Source organism: Melitaea cinxia, chromosome 26 (assembly GCF_905220565.1).
Source record: "Melitaea cinxia chromosome 26, ilMelCinx1.1, whole genome shotgun sequence".
In the NCBI taxonomy this organism is placed as follows: Eukaryota; Metazoa; Arthropoda; class Insecta; order Lepidoptera; family Nymphalidae; genus Melitaea; species Melitaea cinxia.
In genome coordinates, this window is record NC_059419.1 from 4,180,455 (window position 1) to 4,199,435 (window position 18,981).

Below are 18,981 nucleotides of genomic sequence, written 5' to 3' on the forward strand. Positions count from 1 at the left end.
AATTTATTAACGAGATCTGTGAGCCTGAATCATAAATGCCGCTCACTTCTAGTTTATTTTCTAATAAAAGCTTGATTTTGATTAATGGTGTACTTACTCGTTTTTTTTATTAGTGTTCATATCCACTTCAATAATGGAGTTATTATTTACATTTTTGGCTTTAAAGACCTTTTCAGATTCATTTTTATTTTTCTTGAACCAACATGACTCCTCCGAATGATATCTAATTCCTTTGTCCAAAGATTCACAAGTCTTACATGGTTTCTTCTCATTAGTTTTATTTTTATAAAGAAATGTACCACTTTTTACTATAGTTAAGTTTTTCTTGTACATTATACCTTCATATTTTCTTATCTCGTTGAACAAATCAGTAGTGTTGTGGAGTTCATCCCTATTTAACCTATTTAAGATAAACCCAGGAAGACCTGTTGCAATCAGATCTATCATTGTTTTCGGGTCTATTGATTTGTTTATATCTAGTATAAGCCGTTCTTTTCTTATAGCATAATCAATAAGCAGTCCTTCTTTATACCTGAATGTGAGAGCAGTTGTGACTATGTCCCATCCTTGGTTTCTAAAAGTTTCCAAAAATTTGTCTTTCCATTCCTTCCATTCAGAATTTACTGTTAGTTTTATAATCATCGAGCTATACCAATCCAAACAAGATTTTTCTAAAAATAACCTCAATATATCTATTTTTGTTTCATCTTTTGTTATATTAAAGCGCTCACATTCTTTTTCAAAATTCTCTATCCATTGCTTTGCATTAGGGTTTTTGCTTGTGAATTTTTCAATAATAAATTTCTCTGAAATATGTTTTAGGTTATGTTGATTTTCTTTCTTGGTTGTAGTTTCTATTAATTTTTCCAAAATATGTTGCAAACTGTCATCTTTGTCTTTTGGTTGTTTTGTGCTCATTTCTTCTAAATATTGATCTAAAAATTGTATATTACCTTCCTCATCTATATATGTTTTCTTTAGATTTTCATCCAATTTTATCCATATTTTCCTACTTTGGTGCCTTTTCTTTATGCTATTTTTTATTTTAGAGAAAGTGTTCATTTTAACAATATATGTATGATGAACCACCGGCTTCAGCTCATCGGGTAAAATATAACATTTTCCTTCTTCTGTAGATATTGATGTTATGGCTAGTAGATTCGATTTGCCATCATTTGAAGCTATCATCGTAAATTCAAATTGCAGCCGGTCCATCGTCATTTAGTTAACGAAAATGTCGTTTTATAAGATATATTATTAAGGATTTTCGCAGTTAAACACAAATTGTTTCTCTGAAAATACAAAGTTTTATTTAACATACTTTTAATTTTACCATATTACGAAAAACTATTAGAATTACATTTTTATCTCACCTGAAAATACAAAGAAACGACATTAATGTTCACTAATATATCCTTTCACTTATCTTTCTACCAGTTTTTTTATAAAATTAAAATCTTAAAATAATTTGCAAGTCATCTGTCATTGAAATGCGAGTCACTCCGATGCGGCTTCTACTCACTTCCACAGACAACCGCAACATCGCAACACGCGCGAAGCGCGGCAAATTCAATTAATGAAATTTCATTTCATTACATATATAGATTTATTATGGTACTAAAGTATTTTAAATCTATGTTAATGGGGGCAATCAAATGTACGTTTGTATTTGTTCGGTTAGCGACATATTTTTTTAATACATTATATATTATAAATAAATGAATAAATAAATAAATATACATCTAGGTCGGCAAACATACGTAGGGTTCACCTGATGGTAAGCGATTACCGTAGCTTATATACGCCTGCAACACTAAGCATCGCAAGCGGGCTGCTGACCCTACCCCGAATCCGCTCCAGGAGCTCTGTTCACCTTACTCATCACAGGAACACAACACTGCTTGAAAGTAGTATTATTTAACCGTGATCTTCTGTAAGGTTGAGGTACTTCTCCAGCCAGGCTGCTCCAGACGTTGAGCAGGATAAAGGAAGGATAAGGAAAATTTCACTAAATTTTAAGTTAGACCAACCAGGATCACAAAAACAGTGAAAACGGCTTCCTTTTTCGTGCACCAGACCCCCAAACTTACTACCTTATCCTATAGAAACACACTGACTGATAAAAATGTGGAAAAATAGGGGTTTATTTTTGCTTTTTACTTTTAATTAATTGTTCTAAAGTATCTTTCATGTCCAGTAAGTACATTGACCAAAGTACATTGCGATTCTATTGTATAAATATAAATTTAATAAATTGTTAGCGTTGTTTGTAAACTATAACATTATTTTAGTATGCGAATTTTGCAAGTAAGTACTTGTCATAAATTTTCGAATCGTTTAATTTGTTAATTTCAATAACAAACAAACATTGCTGTATTCATAATTGTTTCATTATTAAACCTGCTCAATATGACGTGTTTTCAACAATATCATTAATAGGATTAGGATAGGATTTACCTTATCGCATATATAGATACATTTTCTAAATATTTTATATATATATACTTATCTTAAATTGAAATTATATTTTTAAAACAGGTTTTTTAGTACGGTTAATCTAGTACACGTTGTTACAAAGAGGGAAGATATAGATTTTTCTATTTTTGAATGTTGGATAAACACAAAAACTACTGGATGGATTGTCATGAGTTTTAAATGTAGCTTAAAGAGTAATAAGTTTATTTTATAAAAACAGATAAAGAAAACGTGATACTAAAGATAAACGTATACCTACTTTTAAAAATGTCTTGCTTATTACATTAAGCTTGCTAATTTGTTCAATCGAATAATTAATAGAATTCGAAATTTTCAATTGCAAGTTATCATTCAACCTTTTTATGATTTTTCTTGTCGATTATCTGAGGCTTTATTCTTATAAGCGATTTTTATCTTCGTTAGTTTTCGTGGCTCCCCAAGTGTAGATATTTATGTAAATTGAATAGCACATTGAACAGCACGTTTTATGCCCGTGTTTGGTGCGGTTCCACGCTGCGGCTTCCGCAGAATCTACGGACTGTTAAAACATAAAAAAACGGTATTTAGTTAAAAAAGGCATAATTATGAGTATATAAATAATTAAAAAATTAGAGAAATAGTGTGATTAGATATAATTTATTTTTATCTATAAATATTTTTGCAAAACAAATAAATGGGTTTGCTAACATTTTAATTGGAATTGGAATTATAAGGAGGAAATATTAGGTTTTATTTTTAATACACGAAAATTCTGAATAATTTAATTATTTACTCATAATTGTTTACGTATTACAAATGTACCTGACTTCGAGTGGTAAAATAAGCTATTAAACATTTCACCAAAGTTCATAAAGAACTAGTAGCAATAGGTATATGTATAAATATGCAATATATATTACATATATTACAATAGTATATATTTACTGTACTTAAATCACCCCGTGACGACACAATTGAAACCTTCAATTGCGTTGACAAATGCGATTGAAGTGCAATCGGCGCAGTTTCTATCGTCGCGTTGATGGTTTTGCGATCACTTGCGTTTTTCCAATCGTTCGAGTATTTGCATCTGTCAATGAGTATGCATAAACGAAAAAATTGATAGCTTTAAACGCCCAATGAAATCAATTAGTTTTGTCAATTGGAATGGAACTGTTTTAGTTTTTACATTAATGAATAATATAACGCCTTTCCCCTGGGATGTGAATCTTATGATAGATGTCACGAGATACAACCTAAACAAGCACAGTCTTCCAGATCACGACTATGGCCTTTACAAATACTTTTCATGTGCGAGAATCGAATCGGCGTCCACTGGCGAATCAGCAAAATGTTGTGACACATGCGTAAAGAATTATAATTGGATGTTCATGTGAACATTCTCTACGTGAAATATTTTTAATTAACATATTAAAAAAAACCTACAACATACAATGAAACTATTTTTGTTTTTATTCGATTCTAGAACAATTTGAAGTTAGTTAAAAATATACTTAAAACAATTGTATATTATATTATTTATTATAACCTACATCAATATCTATGAATAATAAAGATAGCGTACAAACAGAAAATAAAACGTAATCGAATAAAAGAAAAGCAAGAAAAAATACACAATGACAGATTAAATTGTATTATCTCGTGATTTGTTATGAGATTTTGTTATGTTTAATGGAATGATAATAAATTAATAATTCATAACAAAGTCACAATTTTTTATTGCAAAGTTTAATATATGAATTAATAAAAATTGACTAATTATGAGATGCTAGCTTTTCATCACGACTTCCCACGCGTGGACATCACGCTGACCATTCCATTTTCTCCCGTTAATATAGATTATGCCACTCAGTAGTTACGTATAGCCTTCTAACAAGGATTTTTTTAAATCGGTTCAGTAGTTTATGAATTTATTAGTTACAAAAACTTTAAATTTTCGTCTTTATAATATTAGTCTTTATTTACATGTATAATTTATTATTTCCTATTTATGTTTGTTGATTATTTCTTAAACAGAAAGGGGCGTTTTACTAGTGTTTGAAATAAAACGAACATTGTCAAGACGATGTGGGTACGGTTACGTGATAGGGAGGTCATTTCCATTACCCTGTGACTCATTGTACCGGTGGGATACTGCATGTAGCTATCACATCATTCAAACAATTGACCACCTAATACTTAAAACTTTAAAGATCATTTCCGTATGCGGTTAAAGGCCGGTGCAGCGAGATAAGGAATAATGGAGCGACCAAATTTTATGGTCGAAGATTGGCTCGTGGATTACGTTTTTCTTACCGTTACTTTTATTGTGTTTTATTTGAATTGCAATTTTGTTTTAGTCGGACAAAAGTTGCACGGTTCAATCGTATCGGATATTTTTATTTGTCTTAACATCATTGTATTTTGGGTTGTCTGGAAGAAATGGCTAAATAGCCATAAGTCCGCCCATTGTACTTCACAGTCTGTAAATGTTTTTTTAAATGTGTTTATTGTTTAAAATTGTAGTTGTGGTGTACAATAAAGTATAAATAAATAAATATTTTGTTATTTAAGTTTTAAGCGCATGATAGTTCTAGTGTCACCTGAGTTCATGACTTTGAATTACCAAAATTAAAAGATTGATAAGGGATAAGAAAAAATATTTATACGCAATCGATCTGACGTCATTTCCAAGACGAGTGGCTGCTGTTCTACTACCGATTGTAGATTCGAGCCTCGCTTATGGCAAATGTTTGTATAGGCAATACAAACGTTTGTCGTGTTCTGTGTCTCTACGTTTGTAGGGCGGTCATACGACTCTGTCAAAGTAAAGGCCATAGAATATGAAGTTTTTCCCCTAACCACAATCGTTGGGTAAATTAACGCCAGATTGAGCGTGTAATGTAAGTTATATAATCTGTGGTTTTCGCGAAAGCGTTACTAAAGTTATTGTCCAATTTAGAATACCAGACCTACATCAGATTATAAAAGTAAAAAAAAAAACCAGTAACGTCCTAAATTAAATATTGAATATAACGAAATATCGCTACAAGGTTCTTTTGAAAGATAACAGATAAAAAAGTTGTAGGAATTATCATGAACTTTTGGATATGTGATTTATATACTTGAAATATAATTTGACAGTGCCCTTCTTCATCTTGCAGATGCCAACATTACGCGTAAGAATATAATTAAATTTTAATATAATAATTAAGTTTGGGTTATATAGCATACTTCTTACTAATTTCCAAAAAGTTATGTAAAAAATGACGTTGTTCTTTTGTTGTGACACACGATTGTTTGACTTCGATACAATCCATGGTAATATTAAACTATGTTTTCCACGGTTTTATTATGCTATATTGATCACGAGGTGCGTATATTTCTGTTGGAGGAAGTCCGTCTTCGTGTTGAAGTCGTCGTCACCGCAGTCTGATATTTTTTCTGTTTTAACATTTAAGCTGTTGTGCTAGACTTTGTGCTTATATATTGTCTATCTTCTGAATCTTCTATCTAGAATTCGTCTAGATTCGCATTGAATTTCCTAAGCATAAACTTATGGAAATAATTTTCACTGTTCTATTTTTAATTTTTCTTTACCTTTTCTGTTTTTAGTAGAGATCGATTGGGACAAATTTTTACATCATCTCTTTCGTTACGCTCTTGTCAGAGCGGTCGTGCTCATCACTTCCCAGTCACACGCTTGACGATACGTCTCCATTCCTCCCTGACACCTGCTTTTCGGGAGCACACATGCAATGGAACGAAATAAATGTTTTTAGGCTTTTTGGCTTCTTTTTTGACTATGTGTGGATTTCAATATTTGTAAAGCTGGTAGTCAATATTTTTGTATTATACATTTAATACTAGAACATTGTTTTACCTTTAGAGTAATGTATAAAATATGTTAATATACTTTGAACTTAATGATAATTAATTCAAGGCTTCATATAAATAATATTATTTGTATCTAGTTAATAATTTATAAAACAATATTAAGTCCATGTTGTCTTATTGTTTATTTATTGTTTATTAATATTGCTACTTTTTATCCCAATTATTAATATAATAATGCTAGAAGTGTGAAAAATGTGTTTTGTGCCTTAGATAGTCTATTTCTTTTGCTTATGACAAGAATAGACTATTAAATTGCGGGGTGCAATTGCGGAGGACATGTACAATATAAATAAATATACTTACGTACATACGAATCTAGTATATAGACTTCGTCTCGTACGTTCGAAGAGCCCGCATACGTTTTACATTCAAGTGCATGGATAAGTGCTTCGTGATATAACTAAAGGGGTCACTATTTTTCTTCACAACTTAATAAAAATAATGGCACATAAGGTAAAGGTTAAAGTAAAATAGTTTGTATATTATTTATATAATAGAATTTCAAGCCTTGAAATTTTGCGTGTCTTGTGTTACCTGAGAACGGTTATTTTTTTTAAATAAATTTTTTGTTCGTCAAATTCTACTTGGTATCAAAAAATATAATTATACTATGTAGTCAAACTTAATAGGTTAAAACAAGACAAAAAATAAATAAATTAGTAAACAAAGATTGTAAATAATAACGTTTGGGTTTAAAATAAAATAAATTGGTATTGATAGCTTGATTGATTGGTTTAATGGCTTATTTTCTCTTTAAAAAATTAGTATATTTTTATTGACTGAAGTTATATGAAATATGTACTTCTAAAGATATATCTCCGATATCCACGGAAGCTAAGCAGCGGTAAATATATAGTTAGTTTAGAATTTTAGATACATGAAAAATGTCGGGTTGCGGTGTAGTGCCGCTCCGGGCGGTCGGGCAAGTGAGGTTTCTAAAAAAAGATTTCAAGATTCGGGTACATCACTAAGGTCGCTTTAACCTTCACTATGAGCGTCGTATATGTTAAACCTCTCGGGACGTATAAATTATACGTTATAAATTTCCATTTATTTAAAAGATCAGGTAATAAGTTGTATGTAATGTCATTTAATAAGTATATGGCTACTAACATTGTTCTATGAAAGAAGATATACTATATATAATATATGTATACATATTACATACCTATAATTTTGAGTGTTTAATGTAATACTAGTGGTCGCCCAGAAGTCGAAATTCGACTATAATTAAAAATTTAAATTAAAGAACACCAAAAAATAATGGAAATAAGAATTTTTTTAATTTTTTCAATTTGACTACAGACTGACAATCAACAAAAAAGCATAATAAGCGTGTGTGTGTCAAATACATGGTAGTGTGTGTAATGTTTTTTTTTTTAATTGATTTAATGTACTTTTTATGGATAATTAAAAAAAAAGAGCATTCAGCACTTCTTCTGTATATAAACTATAAGTGTGAGAAATTTAATACTCCTCCGTCCGCGTAATTTTCGTAAAAAGGGGTACAAAGTTTTTGCTTCACGTTTTAATATCAAGATTATATCTAATACTACAAATGTTTTCTTTCTTTATATAAATACAATATGCTTTGATACCAATAAATGTGTTCTGAACTTTAAATTGTAAAAGCCTGTGAACGTTCCGTTGCTTGAAATAAGCCTCTTAGCCTCTTATCTTTTGGAAGAAGAATAGAGCTTAACACATCGCTTCATAACGAATTCGTAAATTCTATTGAATTTATTTGTTTTAAAATTTCTTCCCAAACATGAAGGCTTTCCAATGTTTTGTTTGTTATATCACTCACTGAAAACTGAGCGGTTCTATCATGGATTTTAATCCAGACCACCTGTTATGGAATACACACGTCACGTTTTTCATTGCTCTGGATCTTTTTATCTTTTCACTCATAATTCCGATATCATTAATCGAGATAACCCTTTAACAAAATTTTTGTTTTTATCTAAGGGATTTCTATTGGATTTAAAATCTGTCTAATCAAAATGTATAAGATATATGTGTAAGAGAAAAAAGAGAAAATCTGTTTAAAAATTGGCCAACTTCGTCGGTTACTTTGCGTGTTGTACGCAAAAATCTTTAGATCGAGCACCTACTTCTAAATTGTTAATATTATGCAAAAAAAGTTGTGAAACTGTGTAATCGATGTGTACGGTTTATAAAATGAATCGATAACGGAAACGTCGATACTTGCAGTTTCCTCTGTTTGTATGAATATTATAAATGGCTATCTAGACAGACTCGACTAAGGTTGACGAATCCATTGATAGTACCCGGTCGAGTGATTTGTTGCGTTCGTTCGACCTGTCGCACGGATATATCTGAATATATTTTGAACTTTATGTTAAAGAAATTATTAAAATAAAACGCCTCATAGATAGTCAACAGACAAGTTATATAGGAGAAAAGAAAAAGAAAAACAACACAACTACAAACGCCAGACCAAGACAAGCATTCATATGACCTGTACAAATATTTGTCACTGGCTGACTGCTGTGCTACAGCAGTCGCCACTGCGTTTACCTGTTCTTCAGTATCAGTCGAAAATATGTCCCAAAGTAATATTTACTTTCTTTCGACGTTCTTATACGTTATTTCGTAATACACGTACGTAATATATTTTGATGTTGTGATGATTAGGGATCAATTGTAGGTAGAAAGTTAGGTAGATAAAAGTTTTTTATTTTTTTTTATAGCGCTAGGTCGGTAAACAAGCGTACGACTGACTCACTTGATGGTAAGCGATTGCCGTAGCTTATAGACGTCTGCAACATCAGAAGCATCGCAAGCGCGTTGCCGACCCTATCTCCAATTCCCCCCAAGAGCTCTGGTCCCCTTACTCAACAGGAAATACTGCTTGAAAACAGTGCTATTTAGCTGTGATCTTCTGTGAGGTTGAGGTACTCCTCAGTCGGGCTGCTCCATATTTCGAGCAAGAAATTTCCTGCCGTTCCCTACCTCAGTAAATATGATACAATCCCTGTAAAAATTATCAAAAAGTTCATCTTTGTCTAGTAATCGAGATAATTTTCGCAACTATTGTTTTTGATTTTAGTTATTACTTAAAAGCTTATATAATTGTTACATTATATTGTATATAAATGAAACCTGTTCTAGTTTTATTGTTATTATACTTTTGTAATTATTACCACCGAGGTTTATGGTCGACTCTTTTGTAGTGAACGTCTCAAGTCGGTGGTAATGCTTTACAAAGATACATATTTTAAGTAATTACAATTGATATATTTAAAATATTAATTACTTATTTAACAACTAGCTATACCCAGACAGACTTCGTTCTGTTAAAAGTTAATAGTAAAAGATTTTTTTTTTTTGTATAATAACCATCCGTGGGTATTGAACGTATAGAGAATGCGCGAGACATCGCCTGCGTTTAGAACTTATTTAGCCTAAATAAACAAGCTTTATTGTATTAAAATAATTTTTAAATCAGACCGGCATTTCCTGAGATTAGCGAACAAAGCCCGCTTCCGTTTAGTCGAGATAATTATAGGTAAGCACTGCTTTGTTTCTTTTACAAGGTCATCTAACAATCGGTCAATATCGTCCGGCATTTCTTTAAACGTAAGTAAAATAAAATAAATAAATTTATATTACGTTCTTACGATATAAATACTTCTTTTTATTATATTTTTAATTTATTTGTGTAAATAAATATACCTAAAATTGCACGGAAGAGATTTATAGCGATAAGATCAGCTTTTTAACCGACTTCCAAAAAAGGAGGAGGTTCTCAATTCGACTGTATTTTTTTTTTTTTTTTATGTATGTTACATCAGAACTTTTGACCGTGTGGACCGATTTCGACAAATTTTGTTTTAATCGAAAGGTGGTGTGTGCCAATTGGTCCCATTTAAATTTATTTGAGATCTAACAACTACTTTTCGAGTTATATCTAATAATGCGTTTTTACTTGACGCTTTTTTCGTCGACCTACGTTGTATTATACCGCATAACTTTCTACTGGATGTACCGATTTTGATAATTCTTTTTTTGTTGGAAAGGGGATATCCTTAGTTTGGTACCGTGATAAGGAAACCAGAATCTGATGATGAAATCCCAGAGAAATCGAGGGAAACTCTCGAAAATCCGTAATAACTTTTTACTGGGTGTACCGATTTTGATAATTTTTAATTGAATCGAAAGCTGATGTTTATCATGTGGTCACATATAAATTTTATCGAGATCTGATAACTACTTTTTGAGTAATCTTTGATAACGCGTAGTTGCTTGACTATTTTTTCGTCGATCTACGTTGTATTACTTGTCGATGTAATTGAAGTCGGTTTTTTTTCGTTTGCGAGCAAACACAATTATGTCCATTTCTTGTTTTATTTAATTTGTTATCTTTATGTAAGTACGGATTAGTACCGATTTTAAGAATAAAATAACAAATTGATATTTAAAGTATTTTCAATTAAAGACGATACATTACTACATTTTAAGAAAATACGATATAAATTTAATTTTAAATTTAGATTTTTTTAGTTCATTAGGATTTAAATAATAAATTAATAAAAAAGGAGAAAAAACAAAAATAAATAAATAAAAAGAATGAAATTTAATTCTAAAATGTTATTGTAAGATAAATTTATGTGTATCATTAAGACTAACAAAGTTTCCTGTGCTTATACCGTAAAATCTTAATAACCATGGGTCATATCATAGCATATTAGTATATTACTTACTACTATTCCTCGTTAAATATCGTCAAAAAAATGTTCGAACGTAATTTTTTTTAACCCGATTTAAATTTAATTCTAGACGAAAGCTCACAAAATTATTACATTAAAACCAACAAATAAACTTTTTAACTTTATTGCATAAACTAGCTGTGCCCGCGACTTCATCCACGAGGAATTTAACAAAATAGTTATTTCTCAGTTCTCAGAATTATAATATAAATAAATTTCTAAAATAAAAGCAGCTTAACTTACTCTTTACTATCAGTGAAAGTCCCGTCAAAATCGGCCCAGCCGTTTCAGAGATTAGTCAGAACAAACAGACAGACAGACAGACACAAAAGTTGCAATAAATGATATTTTGATTTATGTATCGTGTATACGTCCATATAGATTTAGTAAAAAGCGGTTATTTTAATATTACAAACAGACACTCCGATTTTATTTATTCATATAGATAAAGAGATTGAGTTTGTTTGCCGCAATAATTAACTATTAATTCGTTTTTGTGTTGAGTATTCTATTTATTGAGGAAACTAAGGCCGTATAATATGAGGCGATGATTCAAACCTCTTATCTAAATGTTGGTTAGCCATAATGATGTTTTAAATAAATTCACCTGAATTGAAACAGTCAGAAGACGTCCAACAATTGGACAAAGATAATTTCTACACCATATAGGAAAAGAGATGTGAGAGATGAGCTCAATCACACAAGTGATAGAGCACAGCTGGAAATAAATGCTCATAATCTGGTGCAGTCCGACTTGGGAAGTACTTTGAACTTACGGAATATCACAGCTAAATGATTCTGCTTTCAAGCAGTGTTGTTTTCCTGCGTTGAGTAAGGTGACCAGACCTTCCGGGGGGATTGTGGGTAGGATCAGCAACGCCGTAAGTAAACCGTATTCTTGTTTGCCGACCTAGTTAAATAATAAAACAAAAAAAAAAAAACCTTCACGCTCCTCTACTAACAGTTTATCGTTTATTTCGTTACCAAGAGTGTCAACACCTAGTTGTCATGTAGATTAACACCAGTATCTACAACTATATCTGCTCTTCAAGCCATGATTTGGCGAAATCCATAAGGACAAACACCCAGATCAAAAGGATATCTTGGCACAAATAGAAATATCCAATCCGAGGGATAATATTAAAGAACAAGGCTAATAATAGCTGAATAAGCAAAGAAAGGACGAAGGGGATTGGAATTAAAAATAGGAAATTTGGAAGCAATGGTAGTGATTAATATCAGCTTCCGATCTTCCTAGTTACAGATTAAGAGACATTTTTTCAAGATATTTGCAGGCTTCAATATAGATTATATCCCTTTAAGACCTTTAGATCTATGTTACTTGGCATTCAATAATTATAAATAATTTAATTAAAATACTACTTAAAAGATTGAGAGATTTTTTTTTAATAGTATAAAACAAAGTCGCTTCTCGTTGTCTGTATGCTTAAATTTTTAAAACTACGCAACGGATTTTGATGCGGCTATCTCTAGTTAGTTGATTCCAGAGGAAGGTTTATATGTATAATATATGCATAATATAGTAGAGAAACACTGATAGTTTTAGAGGTTTCTAATGTGATGTCATAAATAAACACATTTATTTTGTGCTTAAATTGCAAATATTTATTTTATATTTAGTATCAGCATTGCACCCGTGCGGAGCCGGGGCGGGTCGCTAGTTACTAATAAATTACAAATAAACACGTGGTAGTCTTATACTCGTATATCGGGCGTGAAGACTAGGCTTACGATTTTATAGTTCCGTTTTCTTCCTCTAAGATATAGTTTGTCTCAGTGATAACAGTGAAAGTTTTAAATTGAATCAATAATAGTCTTGGAGCTTATCAAATGTTTCCTCTTTATAATATTAGTATAGATTATACATATTGTACTTACGAAAAATCTAAATATAAAAGGAAGTGAATTTTGATATTATTACTTAAAAGGAACAAAGTAAATCAAATGTATTAAAAAAACGGGCGAATAATATTTACTAATGTTAGCACAAGATAAGATAATTTATTATGAGAGACCGTAGATTTTTTTTAGTTTTTTTGAATCAAAAAAAAATTGATAACGGAAATCATAAATTACATATAAAAAATGTAAAGCAAAACCTACCGTTTGCTTTTTTTTAGTCCCGATACTTATGATAGCTATAAGGAATTCTTTAATATGACGCACTAAACTCGCTGCGTCGTTCGAATGCGTTAAATTTCGTTATTTCTCAACTTGCTCGATTGGTTTAGTACTCCCGTAAGTCACAGCTATGCCTATCCCATTATGATATGTTGCAGTAAATCTATTTTCTATAATATTTATTTTATTTAACTAAAAATATTTTTAATAACAATGGTTGATTCCAAGATAAATATATTAATAATACCCAAAGCACACATACGCCGCGTTGGCGCAACACAGCACTGGTTTGTGGCTGTTGCGCTGGCGGTTGCGGGTTCGATTCCCGCACATGACAAACGCAATTTGCATTGGCCATACAGAGGTTTGCCGTGGTCCGGGTGTTTGTGGAGTCCTCGTGCGTCTCCCCACCGTTCCTCGGAGAGTACCTTAATCTGTCAGTCCCGGTTGTTATCATGTACACCTGATAGTGATCGTTACTCATCGTAGGGAATATATCCGCCAAACCGCATTGGAGCAGTGCGTTGATCCTTCTCCTATATGGCGAAAAAGGTCTATACCCAGCAGTGGGATTTTACAGGCTAAAGCGTACAGCACATATATTATAACAATTATATCGTAAGTACCTAAAGAGTTTATTTTGAATCCGATACATAATTATAATGATATAATACGTAGTTTATTATAAAAGTTCTTATCTGTAATAGATATGTTCTCATTGAAAAAAAAAAAAAAAAAATGAAAATGAAAAATAATACAAAAGGTAATTTTGTATTATTTTTCCCAAAATAATATTTTAAAAAATATTTGTTGTATGAGACAAACCAGTATTTATCCGGTAGCGAAAGTAAAAAAATTCTGTTCTTTACATACTCTGCTGTTAGCCGACTTCTCTTGTTACGTACCGCCAAATTAACCGCAGAAGCTACTCTCTCTGAAGGTACAGAGGTAACCGTAGGTGTCAAGTATTTAAATGCAGGATTCGAAAGAAATTCTCATGTTTATCCAAAACTTTATCGGGTTTTCCTTACGAGATAGATTTGGAGCATCAAGGAATTGCAGCATTAGCTGCATTATTGTTGGTTGTAGTAACTTAGTAGCCTTCGTGTCAAGGCCATAATGTCTCTGATTCTTACGTCACGAAATTTTGATTTTCAGAAATTGTGGTAGTATTCAGATTGTGCGAAACCTGTCCTCGTCTCCTGTGTTCTGCGCGTATTTGATCGAATAGCTCAGTTACTGCTTTTGAAACAGCAAGTGCGGAACTAAAATGTATATACTTAAATCGTTGATCTAAAATTGTAGCTTTTGCCAAGTATAATTTTTCCTCCAAGGGCATTAGCCGTGTAGTAACTCTTTGCAAATAGACTGGTTTTTACGGCAATACCTAATTCTGTTGAGAGTTTTTCATGTTTCAGTCCCTGTAGAAGCAAATTTGTAATTGGTATTGCTAGACTAGCACTCACATACTGATCACGGCTAATATCTTCAGTAGCCTGCTTAAAGGGGGCAATTTTTTCCATAGCATTGACAGATTCTTTGAAATACGTCACAATAGATTTGACTTGATTAGCCAGTTCCAGAACAGGCATCTACTATTAAATTAATCAAATGCGTCATACAAGGTATTCTCTTGTTATCTTCCAAGAACTTTTTCACTACAGACACCATATTACTACCACCATCAGTGGTCATCGAATGGATATTTTACTTTTCTATTAAAAACTCCTTGATGATATTTTCAAAACATTATTTTATGTAATCGGCTATGTGTGCCTGTAGAAAAAAAAAGAAATTATTAATTTCACCACAAAACATTGAACTCGGGATTGTTTTGTAGATACAAGGCATATCGATACATCGATATATCGATACTTTTTTAACACGCCTATGTTTTAGTTAAAAAATAGTAAAAGGTACTAAGATAATTAAGGTTTATTTCGTGAAATTGCATAAAATATCTTCTATATATTTTAATACGTAAAGCAAGAACTTTGTACCTCTTTTTATGAGAATGCGTGGACGGGGTGAGTATAAAAATTCACAAATTTATAGTTTATATAGAGAAAGAGTGCAGAACGCAAATATATATTTTTTTAGTTGTGCATAAAAAGTATATTAAATCAATATAAAAAAAAATACACACACTATCATGTATTTGACACAAACATGCATAGGTATATAACTCTTTTGTTTAATGTTTAGACTTACTACTTAAATTAACTATGGTCGAATTTCGACCAATGGGCGACCACTAGTTTTTTTAATTGTTTAGCCAAGAATTATTTACCTGTAATTGGGCATGCATACTAATTTGAAATTAGAATAGATTAATGTAATTTAATGTTCGTTATAATGTTGTAAATGAATAAATACACGACACGGATGAGTTTTTGCAAGATTAGATTTAGATACTCCAAAACGTATGACTGCATCATTAAAGCTGATGTGTATGATATTATAACACATATTAAAATGCGTCTAGTTGGATTATAATTTAGTGGTTAATGATCGTGCCCGCTGGATGGTGTTTTATGACCATCCACCGACTACCGAGTGACTCATAGTAAATAGTAATAACAGGGCAGGAAGTTTACTAACTGTTGTTACGTCAATATTTTCTGTATTGTTTTGGCGTTTAATACTTTGTTTTAACACATTTTCTCTTACTATAAATAGGAACAATAATATAAAAAAAAAATATTTACATTTCTCTTTAATGAACATTATAATTGTAAAAAAAACTATTTAAGATTTTAGATAAATATCTTGATATATGTCTCTTTATCTGTAACTAGGAAATACAAAAAATATGTTGTGGCAATCTCATTTTAGGGTCAGGGTTGTGCAAGCTTCAATGACTGGTTGTAAGTCTGTTCTTCTACAGGACTTTTTTTGACATTTTTTTTCTTTCCGTTTCCCCTGATTAAACAATGCAGAAGTAGTATCACAACCGCTCATCGCATGTCTGAATAATGTATGGTCTAATAGGATTTAGGAACCTCAGCCAAGACCTTGTAAAGGGTAACGGCTCATTTAATTTTTGAATATTATAATTTGTAATATTATTAATTTACGATCTTAAGTAACGATATTTTAAGTTTTATTTTGTTAGAATCCTGTCTTTTTTTATATCGTTTTTTAAATATTTCGATTTTTTTTTATGTTTAATTACTTGTGCAGTAAACTAAGACAAATTTATCGAACAACAGCAATCTAATAAAACAAAGTTTTGGAATGTTAAAAGTGGGTTTTGGAGAGACCGCTGAAAATTGCCAATTTACAACGCGCATTTGACACTAAGATTGAACCGTTGGTCGGAGAAAAAAAAAAACTAAATAGTATTTGTAGAAAATTTTAAGTACTTTGATTTCTGTAAATAAACCATTTACTAAAAAAATTAATAGTTTACGAGTTTTAGGCAAAAACCCGAAAAAAAGCAGCATTTTTTTTGGTATTTTGTGATTATTTCAATGTTGCGTCACGAAATTTTGTCCGCAAACCTCATTCGGATTCAGCACTCAAAAATACGTATAGAATGAAAGAAATCAGAACTACCCCAAATCTTTCTCACTAGCGGCCGTTTTGACACGATGTCAACTCTATTTTATTATATTTTTAATCTGCCAAGTAAGAAAAGAAAAAAAATAATGATTTAAAAATTTTTGAGAAGACCGATGAAATATATATAGGTCTATAAATTTCTATACATTTTTTATTCATTTTTAAAAATAGGTACGATTCGTTTTCTTTAAACATGAACGAAACTTACCATCAATGAGAGATTTTTGATATTGTTTTTGGTAAAAATAGGTGGAATGTTGTCAGTTCCTTACCTCTTTTTAATATCTCGAGATTTCATTTTACTTATTGTCATTGTCACATATGGAGATTTTTATTGAATATGAGTTGTAGGATGCATCATATCGATCAATGAAAGAAATATATAATAGGTATATGACTTAGTATGTTTAACATACTACATTATTTTTTTTTATTTGACAATAAAATAATTGTAACTAGTAGTAAACTACGTATATAACAGTGTTCCTCAAAGTAGGGTGCGTATATCCCTAGAGGTAAGGTTATTGGAACGTTACGGGGTCCGCAAGATTTACTTTATGACTGTTTCATGCGTCTCTTAAAGAGAAATAACAAAATTGATTAGAAAAGTGTCGTAGTATCGGGTCAATTTGCGACATGAAACTAGTCTATTTAAGGCAATTACACAAAAATAATTGAAAAGCCTTTGTGACTGTGAGTATAAGAGGTTACAGTACTACAGCAATCATAATACCTTAGTATAATTTTTTTAAAGCTAGTTTTTGTAAAAGTTTGCAGAATTCTGAGAAATATGTATGTCCTTATTCCCCTGGGTGAAATCTTACAAGGTTTAAGAAACTTTGGTCTAAGTGGTTTTAAACTGTTGAGTTTAATATAAGTTATCTATTCCAATTCCTTATCATATATCAACAGAGTGATCAATATATATACCTACATATAAATTTTAAAATGTTTTTTGGCTTCCGAATCGTTATCGCCGTATCTCATTGACACGGCCCCGTTGCAATTCTATTAAATTAAATGCTGCGAAATGTAGGCCAAATTATGTGCATAAAATTTGAAAAATATTAAAAATATATTTCAAAAGAATGTCGCTATTTATTCGTTTTATTTGATCATTCGTTTAAATATTCCCGAAGTCTTGGTGTTTGTAGATTTGTTCATTAAATTTAGAAATTGTATAGTCTTTTTGTGTTATTGTGTTTACAAGATTAATACATTTTATTCTCTAAATTCTCACGTTACTTTTAAATGTAAAAAATGCTTTACTCTGACGGCCACTAGTACTATAAAATCGTGTGTAATTCGAAAATTTGTGAAGTGTAGTGATCGTAAGTGTGACCGCTAGTATAATTGCTGGTTCCTGTGACTCACTCACCAAGTGGTTATCAAAAAAAAAAAAAAACATTGACGACGTAATATATGCCAATTTGTCAAAACTATAAACCATTAATGGAAAAAAAATATATATTATACCATATTAATCTCTTCATCATCACTACATCTCTTATACTACGTACACATTTAGATAAAACCTAACCCTAACTAATGATATCATACACAAAAAACGTATCACACTTAATAGTAAAATCGCAAAGTTCACACTAAATTCTGACTCGCACTTGACCTGTTTTGTTTCAACACATGAATCGTGAACCTTTGTTGTGTTATTCTATACTCAATAACACGGCCGTGATGAGTGGGTACACTAAAAACGGCGCGGCGCGGGCGGTACAAACAGTCTTTATATGGCTATAGTATTCACGTTGAATGAGGTGCGGTAATCGCGTTTGCGAATTTTGTATAGCTGGTGGCAAAATTTCGACACGATATGAGCAAAGTCAACTTACTATGCTTCTTTGGCACGACCTAAAGCTGTCCAAACATTACGATCAAACTCGGAAACATGCGACGATATTGAAAAGTTTCTATTGCGCCTTCCTTAGACTAAAAAGTCATTAGCACCAAAATATTTTTTTTTAGAATATATGGATCATTGTAGAACGCATTATTTCAATTCGAAAGATCTTTGTTCTAGCGATTAATAAAATTTGGTTACGTTATGATTAAATCATTTTCAAATAAATAAACACTTCACACTCAATTGCCCTCGGTAGCATTTTATCCTGTGTCAGGGATCCGCAAACACACTATACACAAGCACAAACGCCTAGACCACGATAAACATCTA

At 31.3% G+C, this 18,981-nt stretch overlaps 1 protein-coding gene across 1 annotated transcript in view; it reads left to right on the forward strand.

Moving 5' to 3' along the window:
* Nucleotides 1–18,981, forward strand: part of LOC123666424 — a gene marked incomplete at its 3' end in the record, with an annotated part of 56,124 nt that overhangs the window by 11,276 nt on the left and 25,867 nt on the right. The gene's annotated exons all lie outside the window — the stretch shown is intronic.